Below are 23,533 nucleotides of genomic sequence, written 5' to 3'. Positions count from 1 at the left end.
TCCCAGCCTTCCTCTTTCAACCATATTCACAGTCATCTTTGTTCAGTGTAACTTACATTGCTGTGCTACTATCTCCCAAAAATGTTTTCCAAACCTCTCACTCCTGTTTTTTCCTTTCTGCTTCCTTTAGTGTTTCCTGTGGAGCAGGTATCTTGTTCACAAACTCAGTCATTGTCTGTTTGTCAGAGAATATTTTAAGCTCTCCCTCATATCTGAAGGATAGTTTTGCCAGATATAGGATTCTTGGTTGGTGGTTTTTCTCTTTCAGTGTCTTAAATATGTCACCCCACTTCTTTCTTGCCTCAATGGTTTCTCTTGAGAAATCTGCACATAGTCTTATCAAGATTTCTTTGTATGTGACAGATCGCTTTTCTCTTGCTGCTTTTCAGGATTCTCTCTTTATCTTTGACTTTGATAATCTGTTTATTAAGTGTCTTGGTGTGGGACTATTCAGATCTATTCTGTTTGGGGTATGCTGCGCTTCTTGGATCTGTAATTTTATGTCTTTCAAAAGAGATGGGAAATTTTCATTGATTATGTCCTCTATTATTGCTTCACCCCTTTTCCCTTCTTTTCTCCTTCTGGGACACCAATGACACGTAAATTCTTGCTTTTCGTTTTGTCAAGTTCCCGGAGACGTTGCTCGTATTTTTCCATTCTTTTCTCTATCTGTTCTTTTGTGTGTAGCCTTTTAGGTTCCCTGTTCTCCAGTTCCTGAGTGTTTTCTTCTGCCTCTTGAGATCTGCTGTTGTATGTTTCCATTGTGTCTTTCATCTCTTGTTGTTGTGCCTTTCATTTCCATAGATTCTGTTAGTTGGTTTTTCGAATTTTCAATTTCTACCTCATGTACGTCCTGTGCTCTTTCGCCATATCTTCCCTAAACTTTTTGAATTGACTTATTATTGGTTGTTTCAATTCCTGTATCACAGTTGAAGTGTAAGTTTGTTCCTTTGACTGGGCCATAACTTCATTTTTCTTAGTGTAGGTTGTAGTTTTCTGTTGTCTAGGCATGGTTTCCTCGGCTACCCCAATCAGGTTTTCCCAGACCAGAACGTGCTCAGGTCCCAGAAGGAATAAATATTCAGTATTCAGTTTCCCTGAGGGTGTATCTTAGAAAGTTGGTACACCCTGTGATGCCTCAGGTCACTGCGCTTTTCTGCCCAGCAGGTGGCATCTGTTAGCCTGTAATTCTTGACTGGTGTAAGGAGATGTGGCCGTTTTTCCCCAGGCTCTGGGGTTTGGTTCTGAATGCAAGGTAGGCAGTAGAGCTGGGCCCCACGCCTTTCCTCTTAGAGAAGACAGACCCCCTAGGGGGAGGTCATTAGCATTTCAGTGGTCTCCCCTCTGCCTTCTCTAGGTCACAGCACTGGAAACTGAAAATGGCTGATGCTTTCTCCACTGAGCTGAAAAAGGAACAGGAAGTTCGCTTCAGAGCTAGTCTGAGGTGACCCTCTGGCTCTGCAAGGTCAGTCATCACCCAAAGCCTCTGTCTGCTTGTTGGGGATCCATACCTCATAGTGAGCAGTTCACACTCGCTAATTAAAACCCCAGCTGGAGCTCAGCTAAGCCATATTCGCTTGCTGGGAGAGAGCTTCTCTCTGGCACCACAAGACTTTGCAGCTCGGGCTGTGGGGGGAGGGGTCTCTCGACTTGGATCCACAGTTTTACTTACAGATTTTATGCTGTGATCTCGGGCATTCCACCCAATTCAGGTTGGTGTATGATGAGTGGATGGTCACATTTGTCCTCCCGCAGTTATTCCGGATTATTTACTAGTTGTTTCTGTTTTCTGTTAGTTCTTCCAGGGGGACTACTTAGCTTCCACTCCTCTCTATGCCGCTGTCTTAGATCCCTTCAATATCTGATCTTTAAAATCAGTTCACAGGTTAATAAAATGTTCATTCCCTGAAGCAGAGAATATAAGGAAAGAACAGAATGTGTTTTTGTGGGGTTTTTTGTTTTTTTTTTTAAGTACACTTTATATTTTAGAACTGTTTTGGGTTTACAGAAAACTTACAGGGAGTACAGAGATTGCCCATATACCAACCTACCCCACAGTTGCCCCTATTATTAATATCTTGCATTAGTGTGATATATTTGTTTAAATTGATGAATTAATAGTGATACATTAACTAAAGTCAGTAATTTGCATTAGGGTTCACTCTTTTTGTTGTACAGTTTTATGGGTTTTGACAGATCTATAATGTCATGCATTCACTATTACAGTAACATACAGAATAGTTTCAAGGCCCTGAAAATGCCCTAAGCCCCAACTATTTATCCCTTCACCCACCCAAACCCAGGCAACCACTGCTTTGTTCCTGTCTCTATAGTTTTGCCTTTTCCCAAATGTCATACAGTATATAGCCTTACAGAGTGGCTTCTATCACTTGACATTATGCATTTAAGGTTTGCCATGCCTTTCATGGCCAGAATATGTTTTTAGAGGCACCACATTTTTTTCTCCATAAAGGCAATCAGTTGTGATCTCTAAACCTGTTTTATATACTTGAAATAAAAGGATCAGATCAAAGATCCTGATTGGTTCATAGCAGAAACTTGAAAAATTCAATCCCTTGGTATAAGCTATAATCATATCTAAGGCTGTAATAAAAATTATCATCCACTTACTGAAACAGAGTGAATAAGATTTCATACTGAGTAGAATGTAGGAGGTAAGCTGGTGTATATTTACATAAACATTTCCACATATTTTTATTGCGCATATACTGTATACAGGATCCTATGATCTTGAACCAAAATTTTGTTATAGTTCACTCTATTCCACAGTAGTATGTTAGACACTTTATTTCTGGTATATAATCCAGTGCTGTTCAGTTAAATAAGCATTCAATGAGCATTTACTGCATGCACTTATACAATCTTAGGTATAGCCAGCTATACCTAAGCCAGCTACAGCACAAGAGATTTCTGCTTGCATTTCACTAGCCAGAGTTTAGTCACTTGGACACTCTTATCTGTAAGGAAGACTGGAAAACACAGCCAACATTCTAGACAGCTGTATGTCCAACTACAAATCAAAGTGTCTATTAGTAAAGAAGGGGGGAAAGTGGCTATTGGGAGAAAATTAACAGTAACTGCCACCATTTTTGAGACCCGGAGACCCTTATTCCCAATGTTTTATGATTCTGTACTGCACTTATTGCAAAGTGTCAAACATTTGGCAGAAGGGAGGTGGAATCAGTCCATTGTTTGTTGGTAATTTTACTATTTGATGTGTAATTTTGAAGGTGAAAATTATTCGACTTTCTTAAATCATTCATAAAGTAAACAAAATATTTATTGTGCCCGACTATTTACCAGGCTCTAAGTAAGAGGGATACAAAGATTAAGAAAATATAATCTTTACACTTGGAGAATGAACTAATAAAAAGGCCATCATGTAAAATATGAAACTATAATAAAGAGCATTGTGAAAATTGTTGTATATGTACAAGTGTACATGAGTGGCTATAGGAGAATAGAGAAAGAACTATAATATTAGTGGATTCTAATTCTAATAGACCCTGACTGCCAGAATTATTTTGGCCGGCCAATGGGGTAAGTAGCTATCAATATCCATACCCTGAACAGTCTACCAACATTCTAAATGTGCTAGGTTAGTTGTCAAAGTATAGAGACTTCTACTAAGGACATTAAAACTCCAAATTCTACCCCAAAAATGGTAACATCAAACTCTCAAAATCTCTATTGCCAGATTCTTATCATGGATTCAGTTACAGCAAGAAAATAGGTAAGGAATACTGTCTGATGCAATTAGTTCATTCTTCTAGAAATTCTTAATTCTATCTTTAGAAAGCTGTGTATCTGGATGCTATTTTCAATACTTAATTGAATTGCTTTTACTGACCTACACTTTGGGGTTTGCCACTGACAAACATTATTAGAGAAAATAAATCAGCAAGCAAAAACCAGGCTATGAATTCTGCTAGTAAGTACATTTAATGGAATATTTACCAACACAAAAATATTGCCTTTATCAGTCAAAGGAGAAAGTTGTGTCAGGTTTCAGCACCAGGAAAACTATTCTCCTGTTTTGGGGCCTAGGGGTATTATTATAACTTATTACACTTCTTTCCTTGCTTTATCTTGTGCTCTGAAACAAATTAGTGACATTTCTTTAAGAACTATTCAAAGCTTGAGGCCTGCTTCTTTATGTTAATATGATGTTCCTTTTTTGCTAAACTTCATATTGCATCTGCTGATTTTGATAAGCACACATACATATGAAAACATATACATACTGTATTTATATAAATATATAAACAATCCTTCCTATACTGGGTTGAATAGTGTTCCCCAAAAATTCATGTCCACCTAGAACCTCAGACTGTGACTTTATTTGGGAATAGGATCTTTGGGATGTAATTAGTAAGATGAGATCATACTGGAGTAGAGTGAGTCCGAAGTCCAATAGCTTCTCAGAAGAGAAGAGGGCACACAGACTCACCCTCTCTCCTCTATGTTTGCCAAAGACGACAAGAATGCCTGGGGCCACCACAAACTAGAAAGAGGCAGGGAATGGACTGTTTCCTAAAGCCTTAAGAGGGAGCATGGCCCTACCAACACCATGACTTCAGACTTCTAGCCTCCAGAACTGAGAGAAAATGCATTTCTATCATTTTATGTCCTCAAGTTTGTGGTAATTTATTACAGAATCCCTAGGAAACTAAATACACCCCTCAAGTCCTTTTTGGAATGAGAAAGGGTATAATTAAAGACCACAGTTTTAGATTTCTTTTCTTTTATGCAGAATGCAGAAATAAGTAAAAAAAAAAAAAAAATGATCCAAGCATCTTGAGCCATAGGAAGGTCAAAAATGGTCAAATATTGGCAATGTATATATTACAATAGAAGTGAAAGATATGGTTTTTCATCCTTAAAGTCCTGAAAAATTTTCTAAGATTCTAGCAATAATGCTAAAAAGTACAATTTTTTTCTCAGTGCCCTTTACGCATATTAACTTCCAACTTAGACTTTGATAAGCTTATATTACATGTAGAAATATAAAATAAAATAACAGAATTCCTTTTTTTCCTGACATTAAAGCTAGATATTCTGACACTCACTTTGGTATTATATCATTTTTATTTTTATTTGAGTTTTATCTGATTTACTTCTTCAAAGATAGGCAGAATGTACTATGCACCCACCAGACTCTCAATAATGTTTAGTGAGTTGAACAAAACAAAAAAAGCCTGTTACAGTTACATTTATATGATGTTAGGTTTTTTCCCAAAGTTGTCAGTAGTAGGTTTATTATTCTTTTAAATGTCATTTAAATGATTCATTGCTTATCAATGCAATACATACAAAGAAAACATATTCAGGATCTTTAGGAAAATTTAAATTTTCTGTTCATTTTAATAATTTATAAACTTTATACAAATCTCTGAACTCAGTCTGCACATGTAAAAATGAATTAATAGCTTTCAGTCAAAATTCTAACATTCTAAGAGCCACCATCTGCCCCTTGTCACAAGGGAAAGAGATCATATCTTCATGCTAGAAGATTCTTTTCAAAATAAAAAATGTGACTTGACTCCCCCGGAATGCCCATCCAGGATTGCAGGTTGTAAGCACAGGCAAACTGTTCTCTTCAGGTCACTCTTTGAGCGTAATGTTAAGAAAACAGTATATGAATTTAATAAAAGACCTCCATTTGGCATATATCTCAAAAATATCAACAACATCCAAAAAAATCAATGGATTATTGAATACTATAGAATACTATATAGAGAGAATACATATATAGAATACTATACAATATATGTCATCTATTCCATTCTAGGTATATATTCTATATATTGAATATATAGAGAGAAAATACTATAGAATATAGAATACTATATTCTAGTAAGATCATTTAACTATAATTACTTTTCCATTTAGTAACATAATACATAAAATAACTTCTGCAAAGTGATTTTACTCAACCAAAAGAAGATTTTTATAAACTAGACCCATGAATATACAGATGCTTTTCTATCTTTAAGATGTTAAAATTCCATAAATATCAGTTAAATTGAATGTCTCATAATAAATGCAGGTTTTATATAGTCCATACTTAATACAGAAAAACTTGAAAATGTTATTTAGAAGAAGAATAAAAATGATTGAAGGTTTTGACCCACAAGCTCTATTGAGTATACATAACACACTGCTTCATGAATTACATTGCTTTGCCAGAGAAAAGAAACCTTGGAGACCAATAGGGACACTAAAATTTATAGGGTAATTTCAAACTTGGTTAGTTCAATGGTGGGTCCATTGGATTTTGTTTTAGGTTATTTTTTGCACAGGTGATGGGGTACATGTATACTGTAATTCCACTAAGGGCACACTATATAAGATCATGGGCATAAAGTGAAAAATAAAATGTATTAGGTATGGAAAAATGCTTTTAAGCTAAAGATTAAAAATAATGTTAGCAAAATGAATTGTCAAGGAAATATTAGAATCTTTTGAGTTTTACAGGTGGCTTCCTTTTTGTTATAACATCAATCTAAGACCTCTTCCTTGCTTTCTGGCTCCCTTATAAACTATCTGATCAATATTCCCCCCATCTATTTTTAGTATGATTGGGTTTGCTTTCTTACAATGCTTATTATTGAGTCCTGACTATACTAAGAAATTTTGACTCTCTTCTGTGGCTCGAAGTTTGTTGGAAGAAAAAAAAAGTAAAAAGGTCTGAAATCAAGAAATACAAACTTCTAAACTTCTACAGAATGTTGAATTAAAAGCAGAGTCTGCTCGTCCTTTTATTCTATTTGGAGACTGCTGGGCATCTTTGATTTGCTTATTAATGTCATTTAGAAGGGTTGGGAAGTTTTCCCCAACTACGTCTTGAAACACTCTTCTTAGCCCTTTACCGTTCTCTTCTCCTTCTGGAACACCAATGATTCTTACGTTTGTTCATTTCATATTATCCATTATGTCTCTGAGATCCATTTCACATTTTTCAAATTTTTTTCACCATTTGTTCTTTTGTGCATTCGCATTTGATTACCCTGTCTTCTAGTTCACCTCTTCTTTCTTCTGCCTCTTCAAATCTGCTGTTGTGTGTCTCTAATATATTTTTAAATTTGATCCACAGTGTCTTTTATTTCATAAGTTCTGTTATTTTTTAATTTATTCTTTCAAATTCTTCTTTATGCTGTTCTGGAATCTTTCTGATTTCCTTTATGTCTTTAGTCATCTCATTGAAGTTGTTCTGGAGACTTGTTTTTACTTCTTTAATTAATTGCTCCAAATTTTGTCTCTTCCAGCTTTTTAATTTGTTCGTGTGGCTTGTCCATATCTTCTAGATTCTTCAAGTGCTTTGTAATTTTCTGTTGGCCTTGGGGCATTCGCTTGTCTTAATAAGATTATTTTGGGAAATGCAGAATTATTTGAGCTCTTATATATAATTTGGGAGAGCCACAACTTGCTGGGTACAGTTTCCCAATCCTAGCAACAGGTGGTGCACTCAAGCCAGTCTTCCTCGAACTTCTCTGGTGCTGTGGGCAGAGTCCAAACCAGCTGGGAAACCAATCAGTGCACTGTTTCTCCGTGTGCTCTGGGGACTGTCTGCCCTGGGGCTGCAATGTGGGCCCTGAGCAGTTAGGCACGAAGTCCGTTCAAGGGCACCCTGCAGATGGAGCACGCCCCGCTCCCTGCTTGCTGTGTGCCCGTGAGTCTCTGGGGTGTGGGAGGGGCTCCTGATCATCAGTATGGTGCCCTCTCCTTTCCCTGCTTCTCGCAGTGCACCCCCCTGGACTTCTATGGGGAGAGAGCAAATGCTGCCTCCTGGGTTCCCTCATGGGAGCTCCCTGCTCTCTGGCTGTGGAGGATCACCCCCCCACCAGCTAACTGCCAAGGTAGGTGCACAGGAGTGGAGAGCCGCTGCTCAGTCCCTCGCCTGGCGGTGGTCTTACTGCTGCTGGCCTGCGGGCAGTCACAACTGGAACAAACTCACCCTATCCCTTCAGGAGCCATCGCTCTTGTGTTTTTGTCAGCATCCCCTCCATGTACTGTGGGGGACCCTCCATGGCAGATCACACCCTGCAGTTGCAGTCCTGGGTGTCCTCCAGCCCCTCTGTAGTTATTTTCAGATGAGAAGCCCATTCCGCCTCACCTACTCCGCCATCTTCCCAGAAGGCCCTGCTCCTCCTTTTAAACTATTAAAATATTTCTTTAATTTTTGTCATATTTATAGGGTTCACACTCCTAAGTTTCTATACTTTTTAAACTGATTTTTATATTTGTTTGAAACTTGTATATTAAAAGAATATTAATTATGAAAACATGAGCATAGAAACCATTTCATTTTTCATAACTATTTTTTCAATTTTACCCAGAATATGACTTCATAGTACAAAATTCAAATTAACTTCTTTTTATTTGTACATTCAGTGGGGTTGGACAATCCTGACATTCTGGCTACTTCTGCAATTATCACTCAAAGTTACAACAGGATACAGAAACATGCCTTTCTAGAACAACTTAGTAGTTAAGGTCAGTATGGATGTAGACTACATAAAGGCTCAAGCACCTTCCAAGCTGTTATTATACCCTCTTGATATCTACCCTGAAAGTACACTCTTTATACAGGATTGAGAAATCCCACACATTGAAATTTCAGATCAGCACAGACGGTAACCTTGGAGACGAGCTAACACAAAGCTTTATGTGTCCTTTCACTGCAGTGCAGCTGTCATTTTACTTGTAATAAAGTAATTTCATGGGAAGTATTCATATTCAATTGAGCATGTCAGTAATTGGTCTAAAGCATTTTTCAGAGAGGCTTGGCTATATTTGTGATTATCATAAGCACCCACTTCATAAATATCACCTATGTTCAAATTACAGGAAGTATTTACCAAAGCCATAGAAATAAAGGGTTATTGGCCTTAGAGTTATTTTTAAATAAATTGTAAATTTTTATGAACAAAGTTTACTCTCAAACAGACTGGGATTATTTTCTTCAGAATAATTGACAGTATCAGATATTGTTACAATTTTCTGATAAATAATGCAATAACTTTTCTACCTGTGTTTTGGTCTCATTCTTTCTTAGACCTTATTAGCTTCTCTGTTGCCTCCGTCTTTCACCACTGTCTCTTACTGATTCTTTTCCCTCTGTTTCCTTGATTCTATACAACCTTTCCGTGCCTAAGCTAGGACTTCAAACTTTTCCTTTCTCTCATTGCTTACCTTCATTGACAAACTCCACAAAATATTAATCTATATCCCTTTAAAAAAAATCATCATTTTGTTCCCTAGTTTCAACCCTAACATTCTCATCACCAAATGGCCAACTATTGATTCCAGTAGCCTTTTCTCAGACTCCACACTGTGTAGGCCCACCAGTTGTCCACTTGCTCTTGAATGCTCCTCCCTCAACTTTCAGGACACTGAAATATTCAGGCTCTCCTAATGCTCTCTGGTCTCCACTGATCCATCATCATTCTGCCATTTCCCTTATGTTGATATTCTTCAAACTTCTATCTAATGTTACTTTCTCTTAGTAAATAATTCCCAAGTTTCCGTCTATAGATCTGATCTTTTTTCATGAGCTCCAGAATAATTTTTCAAATCTATTTATTAATTGGTTGCCAAAGCTTGTGTTTTATTTTATTTTTTATGATTTAATCACATATATACATCATTGACTCTTTTTTAATTTAATTTTTTTAACTTAAGTCATTGTCTCTTTTTTATTCCTACTACCACCACCCAAGTGCAAGTTCTTATTATCTTTTGTCTTGACCAGCAATTTTGAGATTTTTAAATAACATCAAACCACACTTAAAACACAAAATCTTAAGAAATGACCAGGATACTAATTGTGTAAAGGTGAAAAAAAGGCTCTTTGACCAGTTTAAAATCTTTAGTGTTTGGTGGGGAATATATCATTGTATCGAGAATGCTTGAAGCACCCCTACTAAGCACTAGTTTTCTCTCATATACAGTTTGCAAATCACTGGTCAAAAATTATCGCTTTGGCCTTCAAGCTTGTCTCTGACCACCCCTCACACCAAATCCATACTATAAATTAATTTTATTAAGTCTTTATACATGCAAATTCCTTATTTAGAAAACCTCTAGTGGCACCCTATCACCTAAATATTACACTTGGGATCCTCTTCAGAACGGTCCATCCTATATTTTCAGGCTTGCTTTCAGTCATGTTGAAACGCTACTGACTTACTGTTCAATGAATATATTTCCACCCTCTACTGAAGGCCTAGCACAGCACTCTGTATACTGGAACTAGTCAGGAAATATTACATTAAATTCTCAAAGACTCAAACTTGTCAGGTATCCACTACTGTTCTCAAGGGTAGCATTAAATAAATACATCTTTTAAAAAGTGCTATATCCTCAAACTGCCTAATGTTTTAGAATTTACCATAACTTTTGATGAATCACTAAAGGTTCAATCCCATATGGATCATGCAGTATTAAGGATTGCCAAAAAATGAGTTTAGTTAAAAACAAAAAGAAACATAGTAGACTGATTTTTAAAATAATTGTTTCAAGTGAAAAAATATCTTAGACACTTTTAGTGAATTATTCTGTATTCTCAGAACATAAGCACTTTAGCATTCAGAAGTAACTGGTGAGAAGTGGGGAAAATCAGCCAGGGAAAACAATGCATTTAGGAATGTAACATATAGTTTTTCTCCCCCCTTGAAACCATTGAAGGTGTAAGTATAGACAGTTCAACTTTTTAGGCATCACTTGCAAGACTCTTCACAGCACAGCCCAGACCACCTGCTAATCCTCATCTTAAACTATCCCTACCCCTCCCATACCCTGAGTCCTACAAACCCATGCTACATTTCTCCCTGAATAAACTAAACCCATTCATGCCTGTGTTTCAGAATGAACAATTTCATTATTTTGTTTCCACTTCAAGGAATGTCCCTTCCCTTCTTGTCCTGAAAAATTATTTGTCCCACAAAGTCTAGCTCAAATATCAGTAAACCCGATTGATCTTGCCTGACTACTTTTTCCCCTTCTGATCCTAACCCCCTTAAAACTTGGTGCTCTATATATTTGTACTCTTCACATGTTTTATATACTTCTATTTCAATAGTTATAATATTTCCCTAGAGTTATGTTTACCTGTCTATGAAAGGTTAGCACTGTATGTTAATAATATATTTAACTATTTAAGAAATAGTTATATAATTAAGAAATATGGAATTTGAAGTTTCTGGCAAGGGGGAACACCCTTATGTTAGAACAAATGGACAGAAAACCAAAGAGAAGAAATAGTAATATTTATATAATGTATAATTATTTAGAAGTCTTTCAGAAAAAGTACAAAGGTAATAGTTTATTCACTTATCTGGGTTCCCACTAGTTTCTTGAAAGCAAGAATTATATCTTACAGTTTTTCCCTAGTCCCTGAAATACCTAGCATAGTTCATTATCTAGAATAAATAATCAGTAAATATCTGTGAAATTGATTTTAATTGAATTGCTATACTGTCAAAGTCATGCAAATTACTGATTTCTGTTTAACAGTGAAGTGATTAGCATAAGAGACTCAAAGTCAAGCAATGAGTATAAGAAAAGACAGCCTACTTTCCAGAGGAGAAACCCTATAGGGTAAGAATTCCCCTGTTGACAATCACTAGGCAGCCCCCAAGAAAAGGCAATGCCATTTCTTAGCAATCCTGGAATGAGGCAGTTTTCACAGATATAGATTAAAAGAAAAATATTAGCATGTCATTCTTCCGTTAGACAAAAGTTTTCTTCATTTGGGAAATAGCTGAAAATACCCAACAAGATCAAAATCAGTTCATTTCTCTTAAACAAATCTGTTCAGTAAGCCTGGAGAAGAACAGCTGACTTTTCTCTAAGAGCCCTTGTATTAGGCAATTTACTCCTCAACATTTCCTACAGGACCCTGGGGTGTCCTGTAGAGTTACACAACTATTCAGGTTTTAGTTTAACATCTCCTTTGCAATTTTCAGATTGAAAGCTGTGTCAGCCTATCTTTGGATGCTTAATATCTTGGTTCTTTTTTTCTTATCTTCTGATAAGATGGCATTCATTTTTTTTTAAATCAAATTTTATCAAGAAAGTTGGTATTAATGAAAATTTGCATTATGGCATAACTACTTTTGTCAATAGTTTTCTGCAGTTCACTGGGGAATACTGCTGCACCCTCATTACCCAAAAGCAGCTTCCTCTGTGATCATCAAACGATGCAGACTTGTGTAGTTTTTAAATCTTTAGAACCATTCCAAACTTGCATTGGAAACACAACTTCTATTCCAAATGATCAAACTCCTTCACTTCCTCCTCCTTCAGATCTTCAAAGGTGTATGGTGCCTTCAGTGGCATCTACATGGTTCCCAGGATTATGGTTATCAGCTGATCGCATGAGATACTTCTCTTGATTTTCAAAAGTATCCTGCTGTTCCAAAATCAACTAGCATAATATAATATTGTTTAAAATGTTCTCTAATGTAGGAAAAATCATAAGCATCATAAATAGGTTGCATGACCAACCTTATGTATTTTGTTTGCCTCTCTCAATGTAACTTTATGCCTGCAATGTTGCTTAATGCATAGGATATTCTAGACCTCTGTGCTCAACAATTTTCTTCACAGTTTTTTTCAGATTCTTAGAAGACATTGCCATGATTCTATAAAGAGAACTGCTGAGCTATGACTGAAGGATACTCTACATCTTTGCATCAATTCGCCTACAGCTCTAACATTCTCAATGTAACACACATATAAATTTGTTATGGTGGAATTTCTATTTAGATAATAAATCTTAGGTGAAAACTTTTGTGAAATGTTATAGCAAATATTTTGATAGTAAGAGTCCAGATAGTGAGGGCTATCTGCACAACAGGAATATATGTGTTTAATAATCTCCAATTTAGAATCTTAGAGGGAGAAGCATTGCCCAACTCATTCCTCTTAGCTCTAGCCAGAATTAACCGCTGCCAATTAAGATACCCTATTATAGCTTTACATACATCTTATAATATTCATTCACTCATCTAATATTTATTGAGCCCCTGCCATGTATCTGGCACTGTTCTAGGCTGTAAGAATGGATAAAATGTGCTCCTTGTTCCCAAGGATCTTGCAGCACAGTAGAAGTAGGAAAACATAAATATGTGAATACAATAAGTTATACAAATTATGGCAAATGTTCTTATAAGTACAGTTGGGGCCAAAGAGAGACACAGCTATCTCCTCATAGAAGGGTCATTTCAGGAAAGTTTTCATTGAGAAGATGAAACTTCACACAGCTATTGAAAGATGATCTGTCAGATGCAGAAGGTGCATCATTAGCCAGACACCAAAGGAGGTTTGAAAGAGCATAAAGAGCATGGTGTGTATAAGGGAGTGACAAACTAGATCTTAGAGTATGGGAGTGGAAGTGAAAGATGGATGGTAAGAGGTAAAACTGAAAAGCAATACAAGGGCTATCAAATTATGAAGGGCCTTGCAGCCATACAGGTCATTCTTGTCATGAAGAAATTGGATTAATGAACTTTCACACATTATATACAGAATTTCTTGGAGAGAAGAGATCAAATCAAGAATATAGATGGAAGGATGAATCTAGTACAGAAAAGGGAGGAAACCTACTCTGAGTCTTGAATAAGGGAGGTAAGACTGGTTGCAAATACAACTACAAAAACAGGAAATGGCAGTACTCAGGACTGAAGTACATTATCTCCAGTTCCTCTCAGAGGTAAGAGACAAGATGGCACTGGGCCAGCAAAGAATAGAAGTTTGTGTGATATGCACATATTTGATGTTCCTACCTACCTTACCCCACTAAAATGAAATTGTTCCAGAAATGTATATCTCTTATTTATCTTGGTTTTTCTGATATAGATCCTAGCATATTCAGTTGTCTTTTTTATCAGAGAAGTTGTAAGTTACAGAAAAATCATGCATAAAATACAGAGTTCTCATATACTACCCTATTATTAACAGCTTGCATTGGTGTGATATATTTGTTACAATTCATGAAAGAGCATTTTTATAATTGTACTATTAACTATAGTCCATGGTTTATATTAGAGTTTACTGTTAGGGATTTATAATCCTATGTTGTTATTTTTATTTTTATTCTAGCAATATATATACAACCCCAATTTTCCCCCTTTTAACCACATTCAAATATGTCATTCAGTGCTATTAATTATGTTCACAATACTCAGCTACTATCACCATCATCCATTACCAAAATTTTCCATAAACCCAAATAGAAACTGAAAAATTTAAGCATTAACTCCTCATTCCCTACCTCTACCACCCCGGCCCCTGGTAACCTATATTTTAGATTCTGACTCTATGAGTTTGCTTATGCTAATTAATTCATATCAATGGATCATATAATAGTTGTTCTTTTGTGTCTGGCTTATTTCATTCAACATGATGTTGTCTTTTAATAATTTTGGGGGTAGGTATATATAGGGAGAGAGACTTATTTAATAAACAAGGAAATAAATATATACATAATTCCAAAAGCACATGCTATTTTAAATGTCTTTTATGCCTCAGTCTCATTCAAGTCTCATTGATCTGTATTTGTATGTCATATTTATGGTATTTGTTGCTGTAGTAGATATATTAGAGCATTTATTTGGACAATAGTGTACAATACTTATGTACAAGATATAAATATAAATAAAGGTGCTGGTGATAAAAGAGATTGTATACATCTAGAAGACATAAAACATTACAGAAATACCCTCCTTGTTTTCAAAGAAAATGTAGAATAGAACTTTTAGTAACAGCAGTTGAAATATTTTCAATGCCCTTGGGTCAGATAAGCCGTCTAAGCCTGGGTCTTAACATCTTCATACTGGGCTTATTTGCTTATTTCTACATTATGAATACTGCAAATTTACCTAGTGTATCTTTGAGATTACAGTAAGGTTTGCTGTAAACGTCTTGCAAATATCAGTAAAATGTTGAATAATTCAGAGGTTTTAAGATATTAGATTTCAGATTCCCAAAACTTTAGTAGGGAATACACATTTATGTCACTGCTTCCTGCTATGTTCCTTGGTGCTTTTTATATTCTTGATTCATTCATTCATCGATTAATTTGATATATATTGTATGGTTATTATATGAGAGACATTGTTCTATGTGCCATGACTATAGCAGAAAACAGAAAAAAGCTGCTGTTTTCATGTGGTTTATATGAAGGAAAAGACAACAAAAAACATTAAAGGGATATTTAGTATCAAAAAATGATAAATGCTATGCAGAAAAATAAAGCAAGGTAAGTAGCTTCTGGGCAATGGGGGCTACTATTTTAGATATAGTAGTCTGGGTAGGCCTATCTAAGGAGGTGATATTTAGGCAGAGAATATAAAAGAGAATAATTTACATTCCTTTCTAAAGGGTTCAAGGATTTTGAAGGATTTTTAAAGGCTTCATCAAAGGTAAAAATAGGGTATTTAGTTGCTGAGGTAAAATTTCTTAAGCATATTATTATATATAGCTTTGTTTTCTTAAATGGGATAAAATAAAGTTAATTTAAGTTCTTCCTGGTGACTGGAGGTGGGAGCTCACTACTATCATCCTTTTAAATCAAGTTTTCTTCCTTTTCTATCATTGACAGCTGCTCTCAACAAACAACTTATGAGTTGACTGCCACTAACAGCTATGGTATCAAAAATGAGAACTACGGTTAAAAAGATTCAGTGTAGACATTTCAAAAATTCTGAATGATGGCTTTAAGGCTTGCCTACATAATGAAATCCCTGGGCTTTTGACTGTAAGCTTATAAAAAAATCTTTCATCAGCTCAGAAAATTATTTTGTATAAACTAATATTGGGAAAATAAAAAAAAATTTGAATGTAATAATATTATTTACATATCAAAACATAAAAGCTAATATTTATTGAGTGCATACTATATTTCAATCTTTGTTATATGCACTTTATCTTCATCTAACCCTTCAAAAGCTAAGCTCTTTCCCAGACTTCAATTACTGATATGAATGAAGCAGGTCTGGTTAAGACCAGGGCAAGCCAGGCCAAAGGGTAAAGGTTGAAACTGATTGTGTTTTAAAACTTCAACTTCCATATGAGACCAAGGGAATAGATATCTATTTGGTACAGGATCTAAATTTTCTAAATGGTACAACTCTACAGTCGATTTGTTCAAACACCACAATTGCATGGAACTTTGAATAGGAAGTGAGATATGGTAGGTTAGTATAGGCCAGAGTGAAATAGTGACACATCCCAGAGTAATTTGGGCAGATAATAAAAAATATATTTACAGCCTCCCCCTCCCCAGGCCCGAGGATCTGGGGGAAGGTGTGGATGTGTTGGACATCCTCACCTGGACTGGTGTTGATGTTGTCACAAACATTGGGTTGGTGGTTTGATGTGCTGAGCCCTCGAGCATGGGACTTGCCTTTATGAAGCTCATTACCAAAAAGGAGAGTCCAAACTTGCATGTAATGGTGCCTAAGAGTCTCCCCCTGAGTACCTCTTTGTTGCTCAGATGTGGCCCTCTCTCTCTCTAACTGAGCCATCTCGACAGGTGAACTTGCTGCCCTCCCCACTACGTGGGACCCGACTCCCAGGGTTGTAAATCTCCCTGGAAATGCAGAATATGACTCCCGGGGATGAATGTGGACCCAGCATCGTGGGACTGAGAGTACCTTCTTGACCAAAAGGGGGATGCAAAATGAGACGAAATAGTTTCAGTGGCTGAGAGATTTCAAATGGAGTCGAGAGGTCACTCTGGTGGACATTCTTATGCACTATATAGATAACACCTCTTAGGTTTTAATGTATTGGAATAGCTAGAAGTAAATACCTGAAACTACCAAACTCCAACCCAGCAGTCTGGACTCCTGAAGACAATTATATAATAATGTAGATTACAAGGGTGACAGTGTGATTGTGAAGACCTTGTGGATCACACCCCCTTTATCTAGTGTATGGATGAGTAGAAAAATGGGGATAAAAACTAAAGGACAAATGGGGTGGGATGGGGGTATGATTTGGGTGTTCTTTTTTCACTTTTATTTTTTATTCTTGTTCTGGTTCTTTCTGATGTAAGGAAAATGTTCAGAGATAGATTGTGGTGATGAACGCATAACTATGTTATCATACTGTGGATGGACAGTAGATTGTATACCATGGATGATTGCATGGTGTGTGAATGTATTTCAATAAAACTGAATTTAATTAAAAAAAAAAAAAAAGCTAAGCTCTTGGCCTTCTCAGTTTTATCATCTATAAAATAGGGAAAATAATAGTACCTTCTTCAGAGTTTTACTAATGAATATATGATTCACCAAATATTACATTTAGCAGAGAAAAAAGCAAGGTGTTCTGGAAGCACCAGGAATAACAGACTCAATGAATAACAATAACAAAAACAAGTTACTGAGCACCCATGTGCTGTTATATACTAAATGTCTTAACCTACATCATTTCATTTAATCTTCTTAACAACCTTCTGAGATAAATATCATAATTCACTCCTTTTTACAGAGAAGAATCTGAGGCCCAAAGAAGTTAAATAGCTTGCACAAGGTTTCATAATTACTAACAATTGAGCTCAGATGTGAGCCCAGGTGATTTGACTCCAGACCTTCCCTATTAAACACTTCACCAGACAAAGCACATACTCATTGGTTCATTCAGCAACTGTTTACGGATTATATATTAGGGGTCAGCCCTGTTCCTGATCCTGCAGATACAATGATGAACAAACAACTCCTGCACTTGTTAAATTTGCATTCAACTTGGGGCCACTGACAATGAATGAAAATATGAATACATTACATAATACCAGCTAGTGAAAAGTGTTATGAAGAAAAGCAAGGCAGGTGGTGATATTTTAGTAAAGACCTGAATGAAGTGAGGGGTGAACCATGCAAATATGTATGGGGGGGGGGGCGGAGGGGAGAGAATAACATCTAGAAGCCCTGAGACAGAAATGAACTTGGTGTGTTCCAGATATAGCAAAAGGCCAGTTTGACTCATTGTTAAATATGTATATTTAAATAGCAGTATATGTTATTTTCCAGTATTAGACTATTAACTGATTTATCTGTGTTTCTATTCAACTTATCAATGACTATAGCTGAATAGGGAAAAATCTATAAACTTCAAGATTTCAAGTGAGTTTCCCAATGTTGAAAAAGAAAAATGTAAGTTCTTTCTTAAAGGAATACATGAAATCCAAACTGTGAATTTCCCTTTAAGAAGACAGGCAGCTTTAACTAAGAAACTAAAAAACAAAAAAATCACTTTTCTTTATTTAAGTCCTACATATAAATTCTTTCTTTTGATTGATGAGAGAAACTAGAGGACAGAGAATACTCATGAACTATTTGTTGCAGATGGAGACAAGATAGTAAAGTTTTAAAATGTTACATTTTAGTTTCATCAAATAGAAAAAGAAATAAGCAACATGATAATAGGCAAGTATGTATTTCTCCTCCAAATAGTAAATCTTTGTGTCTTTGTGTTTGCATATATATCAAGAATCACAAAATATAATTTAGAGCATTAGAAGTTATAAAGCATGGGTAATTTGGGATATAATGACTGTTCATGTATCACACTTGTTAATCATTCAGATAGAACTGAACTTAAAAGTGAATACTCTTGAAATTCCCACTTAAACCTATAAAAAGCCAATTGTTCTCCCTTATGAACAATTTTATATATTTAAATAAAAGTACTTCTGATAGTACTTAAAGCCACATGCAATAGAGAGTTCTTCTTATACTTCACTATAGGTGAAAAGGGATTTTCAAAATTTCCAAGTGAAATGTAATACTTCACTCACTTCCATGGGAGAAATATTTTATTTTTTCACTCATGACTTGAAGGAAAAGATATTACTTCACAAAGCATTTATGCTTACAACTCTGAGACATTTAGGACTTTAACAAAATTTGATGATGTTTAAATAATTTTTAAAGCAAGTTTATAGCACTTTAGAGGTTGTTCATAATGAGAGTTACCCACAGGCACAAAGTTACAAAGCTGGTGGCTCAGAAACCTGGGTTTTACCCCAGGATGGTGTCGGAAACACTGTGAGCCTGGGTTAATCATTTAAGAAATGGAAATCTGTGTCTCTATCTGTAAAACAAGGAAGTTGAACCAGATAACCTGCCCATGACTATCAAGTACTATCTAGATCATTATCATCCTTAGCTAAGGTCTTCATAAGCTTTAGGATTCTAGAATTTTGCTATCATGCGCTTCCAAGAACCTTGCAAATTACTGAATCACAAAATACTAAATTATAGTCCATATACTATCAATATTAACTATTTTATCATATTCTAGTTATTAGGTATACAACAATATCTTTATCAGATACTTAATTATTCAGAATGCCTTAGTCCCAAATCATTCCTTAATAATAACATGGTTTACTTTGCATACACACACATGCACACACATATTTTTCCCATATATTTTTGTAAATTAGTAAATCAATACTATAATATGCTATTAGCTGTGTCATATGTTTCAGTGACAGACTATATTTAGGAAATGCTCTGATTTTTATGATAAATCAATTTGTACAAATGATGGCATATATAGCTGAAATATACATTAAATAATTTAAAGAAAGAATTTTTAAATTTTTCATCATTTACTGACTTCTCTTCCTCTGTAGTGTATTTCTCAGGTTATGTTAGTGTCACATTTTATACAAGTCTTTACTTTCAGTTATCTTATTTTAATCAACAAATGCATATAGTGTGCCGAACAATAGTCTAGAGTATAAAATTTCTTGCTCATGATTAAAACTTTCTTTAAAACTATCTGTATCAATTAAATAGGCCATATGATGCAGATATTTTGGCCTTAAAGCTGAGTTAAAATCTCTTCAGGAAAGAACAAGCATATTTATGGATTATTTTTTCCTACATTAATTACAAAACTAAATATTTTAAGTCATGGTTTGTAACTCAAGAGATATTTCCAAATTAGAAAATTGACTAAGCATAACTGCTTGATACAAAATTCAAACATATTTGCAAAATGCAAATATAGTTTTATTTATTAAGGGTTCATAATATCCTATAATCGTGTTTAGACATTTGCCTAACAAAATATGAATTAGCCTCAGTGTCTAAATGACTCTTGGTAGTAGCAAAAGCCATTGGTTTAAGGAAATGTCAATATTTTCAGGATATTAAGAAGTCATTGCAGTCCAGTATTTATTATATGAAGTACCAGGAAGCTTTCTCATCCTACCACAGTGCCCAAAATTCTCTTATTTGGCATTCTTCTCTTAAGGATGGCTGTAGGAGGCCAGCAAATCTAACTTCAGAAGAGAAAGTTGAAGTCAGCCTACTGAGCTAGCCATCAGTCTCTCCCATGCTACTTAGTAATCAGACTTTTGGGGGACAGCAAACTGTGCCCTAAATTAGTTCAAGTTGGCTGAAACGATTTTATTTCAATGCATCGGTTTACATTTAGGCACAAGTCTACACTGGGAATGTAAAGGCGAACTAGCTATACATTATAAAGGGATTAATGGACTAGTCACGCCTGGAAAACCCAACCCCTTAATGCCTAGCTGACCTTAAGGAGAGTCAGGTCCATTTTCTACATAGTCCAGGACACCCAGTCTCAGAATCTGCTGTTGGAACTGCACGTATCTTACAGTAAAATTGCTGCTCGTTCCTACACCACCCAAGAAAAGCTTCAGTATTCTTGGAGATCCATGGGAGCCAGAACAATGCCTACTCCTCTTCTATACTGTCAGTATCTGCCTCACCCTACCTAGGGAAACTACAATCCTTTAAACTTCTTTTTGGCCAGGAACTCCCTCCCCCTTTCTTCCCAATGGTTCTAAGGAAGATGAAATTGGCTATACAGCCAGATTTTGTTTTTATATCTTGTGAAGCTATGCTATCTGGGTAAAAGCTCACTCTTTTAGAGAAAAAAAACAAAGACCCCGATCCTAGTTCCAATTCTTGACCCAGGGAATTAGTATTTAATCACATTAGGAATCAAATAATCCAGGAATCACCTTAGCTGAAATTACTTTCTCTGATTTTGCTTCAGTGAACAATGTACTGCAGTGATTGTAACCAAATGGGTACAATAGGCTGAAAGCTGAAGAATGGGAAGAAAGGTCCGGATTGTTGTGTTCCACCATGGAGGATAACCTAAGCAAGATTCAGCCTTTAACTGCAGACAGTCAGGGAGGGCAGTATGAGGATAATAGTAGGCATTTGTCAAATATTTTTGAAAATTTACTATATACCACTGTTGAACTCTGGAAATCCAGAAACGAAAGACAGAATTTTAACTCAAAGAGCTCAAGGTGCATGTGGGTGATAAAGATGTGAATAAACAATTAAAATATGACATAATTTATGCATGTCTGGGGATTAGAAGAAAGAGGAGGATACCAAAGCGACTGACTAGAGCAAGGGGAGAAGGGTCTTAGAGAGCTTCCTAAAGAAGGGAGTGCTGGAATTTTAAAGTTTTTCCAATTGAGGCACTGTGGTTAAAGGAGAGAAGAGAGTGCTTCAGCAGAGGAAACAACATATGTAAAGGCCACAGAGAGAGTGCAGCATGTTTATGAAGTGATTAGAAATAAGAATGGCTAAGTCAGAGAGAGAGAGAGAGAGAGAGAGTGTGTGAGTGGTGGGGCATGAGACAAAGCAAGAAAGGTAAGTTTGATGGGTCAAGAAAGGTACTGGTATGGCATGTCAAGTAGTTTGCATTTGTTGACAAACCAATGCAGATCCACTGAAGGATTTTTAAGCAAGTAATATTGTAGGGTAAATGATATGATCTAAAACGCTATGACCTAAAATATGCATTTTTAGAAAAAAAAATTACTCTGGCTTCAGTATGGGGAATGAATTGCAAGACAGAAAGAGTGGAATATGAGAAAACAACTTAAAATGTTTCTTATAGGACTGGAAAAAATGACAATAGCTGAAACTAAGGAGGGGCGGTAGAAAGGAGGTGCATAGAATAAATTCCAGAGGTTTAGGGAATAGTAGATTAGATAAGACCTGGTGACAACATGGATAATGCCAATCAGTGAAGAAAGTTTAGGAGGAGCTATATTTCAGCTGAGGAATTAAGAGGGAGGCAGAGATGAAGAGTTCAGTTTAGGACTTGAATTTGAAGTGTCCACAGAATACTTACAAATACAAAGCAGGCAGTTGAATAGTCACATCTGGGACTCAGGAGAGAGATGTGAGCTAGAGATGCCATTTGAGAAAGATTTCAGTGAGCCAGTGGCAGCTGAAGTTATGAGTGTGGATAATTTAGTCCACTAAAGAACAAGAAAAGTAGGAGATAAAGAGTTTCTCCTGGAGGAAACAAAGATTAAATGGGTCAGAGTGACATCAGTGAAAGTAGTGGAGTAAGGATCTCTGAAAATTTGATCCTGCATTAAAACAATGAAAAAAACTGGAGGAAATTTTTCCAGAACTCTTTAAATAAACCAGAGGTTTTCTGAAACCCAGGAAATATTTATTCAAGAAAAATGACTGACTCTGGGTAAGAACAGAGCTTTGTAGTATTTTAACTTGCTATATTCTTCATCCCCTTCTTCCTAGTTCTGTAAGAGCCTTGAAATTTAACACCCTGCATTACTGGTGCAGCCAGGGAGCAGAATGGAGCCAGTCTTAAAAGAGACTTCATTCTCATAGAATTGTGTTTATTTTACCTTTCTGGTTGTTCCCTGGATGAAACCTACTTATAAGGCTGCCTGTATTTGACATGACCCAGAGCTTGTACAGTACAAAAAGTCTTTTCCCAGGGATTCAACCCAGGAGGCACAAGACTTATACACTGAACACTGAAAAACACTGTTGAAAAAAAATAAAGAAGACCAAAATAAATGGAAAGAAATACCATGATCATGGATTGGAAGACTTAATATTGTGAAGATGGCAATTTTCCCCAAATTGATCTACAAATTCAATGCAATCCCTATCAAAATTCTAATTGCTCTTTTTACAGAAATTGACAAGTCGATCCTAAAATTCATATAGAAATGCAGGGACCAGCAGAGCCAAAATCTTGAAAATGAACAAAGTTGGAGGACTCACACTTCTGATTTCAAAACTTACTATGAAGCTACATTAATCAAAACAGTGTGGTATTGGTATAAGGATAATGACAAAGCTCAAAAGAATAGACTTGAGCCTCCAGAAACAAGCCCTTACATTACTGACCAATTGATTTTCAACCAAGGTACCAAGACACTTCAATGGTGAAAGAATAAAAAGTCTTTTCAGCAAATGGTGCTAGGTATACACATGCAAAAGAAAAAAATTTGGACCCCTACCTCACATCATATACAAAAATTAAATGGGGCTGCGGTTTCTTTTGGGGGTGATCAAAATGCTCTGGAATTAGTTGCACAACTCTGTGCACATATTAAATTAAATGGGGCTGCTCTGTACATATATTAAATTAAATGGGGCTGCAGTTTCTTTTGGGCATGATGAAAATGCTCCGGAATTAGTTGCGCAACTCTGTGCATATATTAAAAACC

At 35.9% G+C, this 23,533-nt stretch overlaps 1 protein-coding gene across 2 annotated transcripts in view; it reads right to left on the bottom strand.

Moving 5' to 3' along the window:
- Positions 1–23,533, bottom strand: part of OXR1 (oxidation resistance 1) — a 494,800-nt gene that overhangs the window by 403,805 nt on the left and 67,462 nt on the right. The gene's annotated exons all lie outside the window — the stretch shown is intronic.

This window comes from Choloepus didactylus, chromosome 14 (assembly GCF_015220235.1).
Source record: "Choloepus didactylus isolate mChoDid1 chromosome 14, mChoDid1.pri, whole genome shotgun sequence".
NCBI classification, from domain to species: domain Eukaryota; kingdom Metazoa; phylum Chordata; class Mammalia; order Pilosa; family Megalonychidae; genus Choloepus; species Choloepus didactylus.
This window is presented reverse-complemented; position numbering and strand designations above follow the sequence as displayed.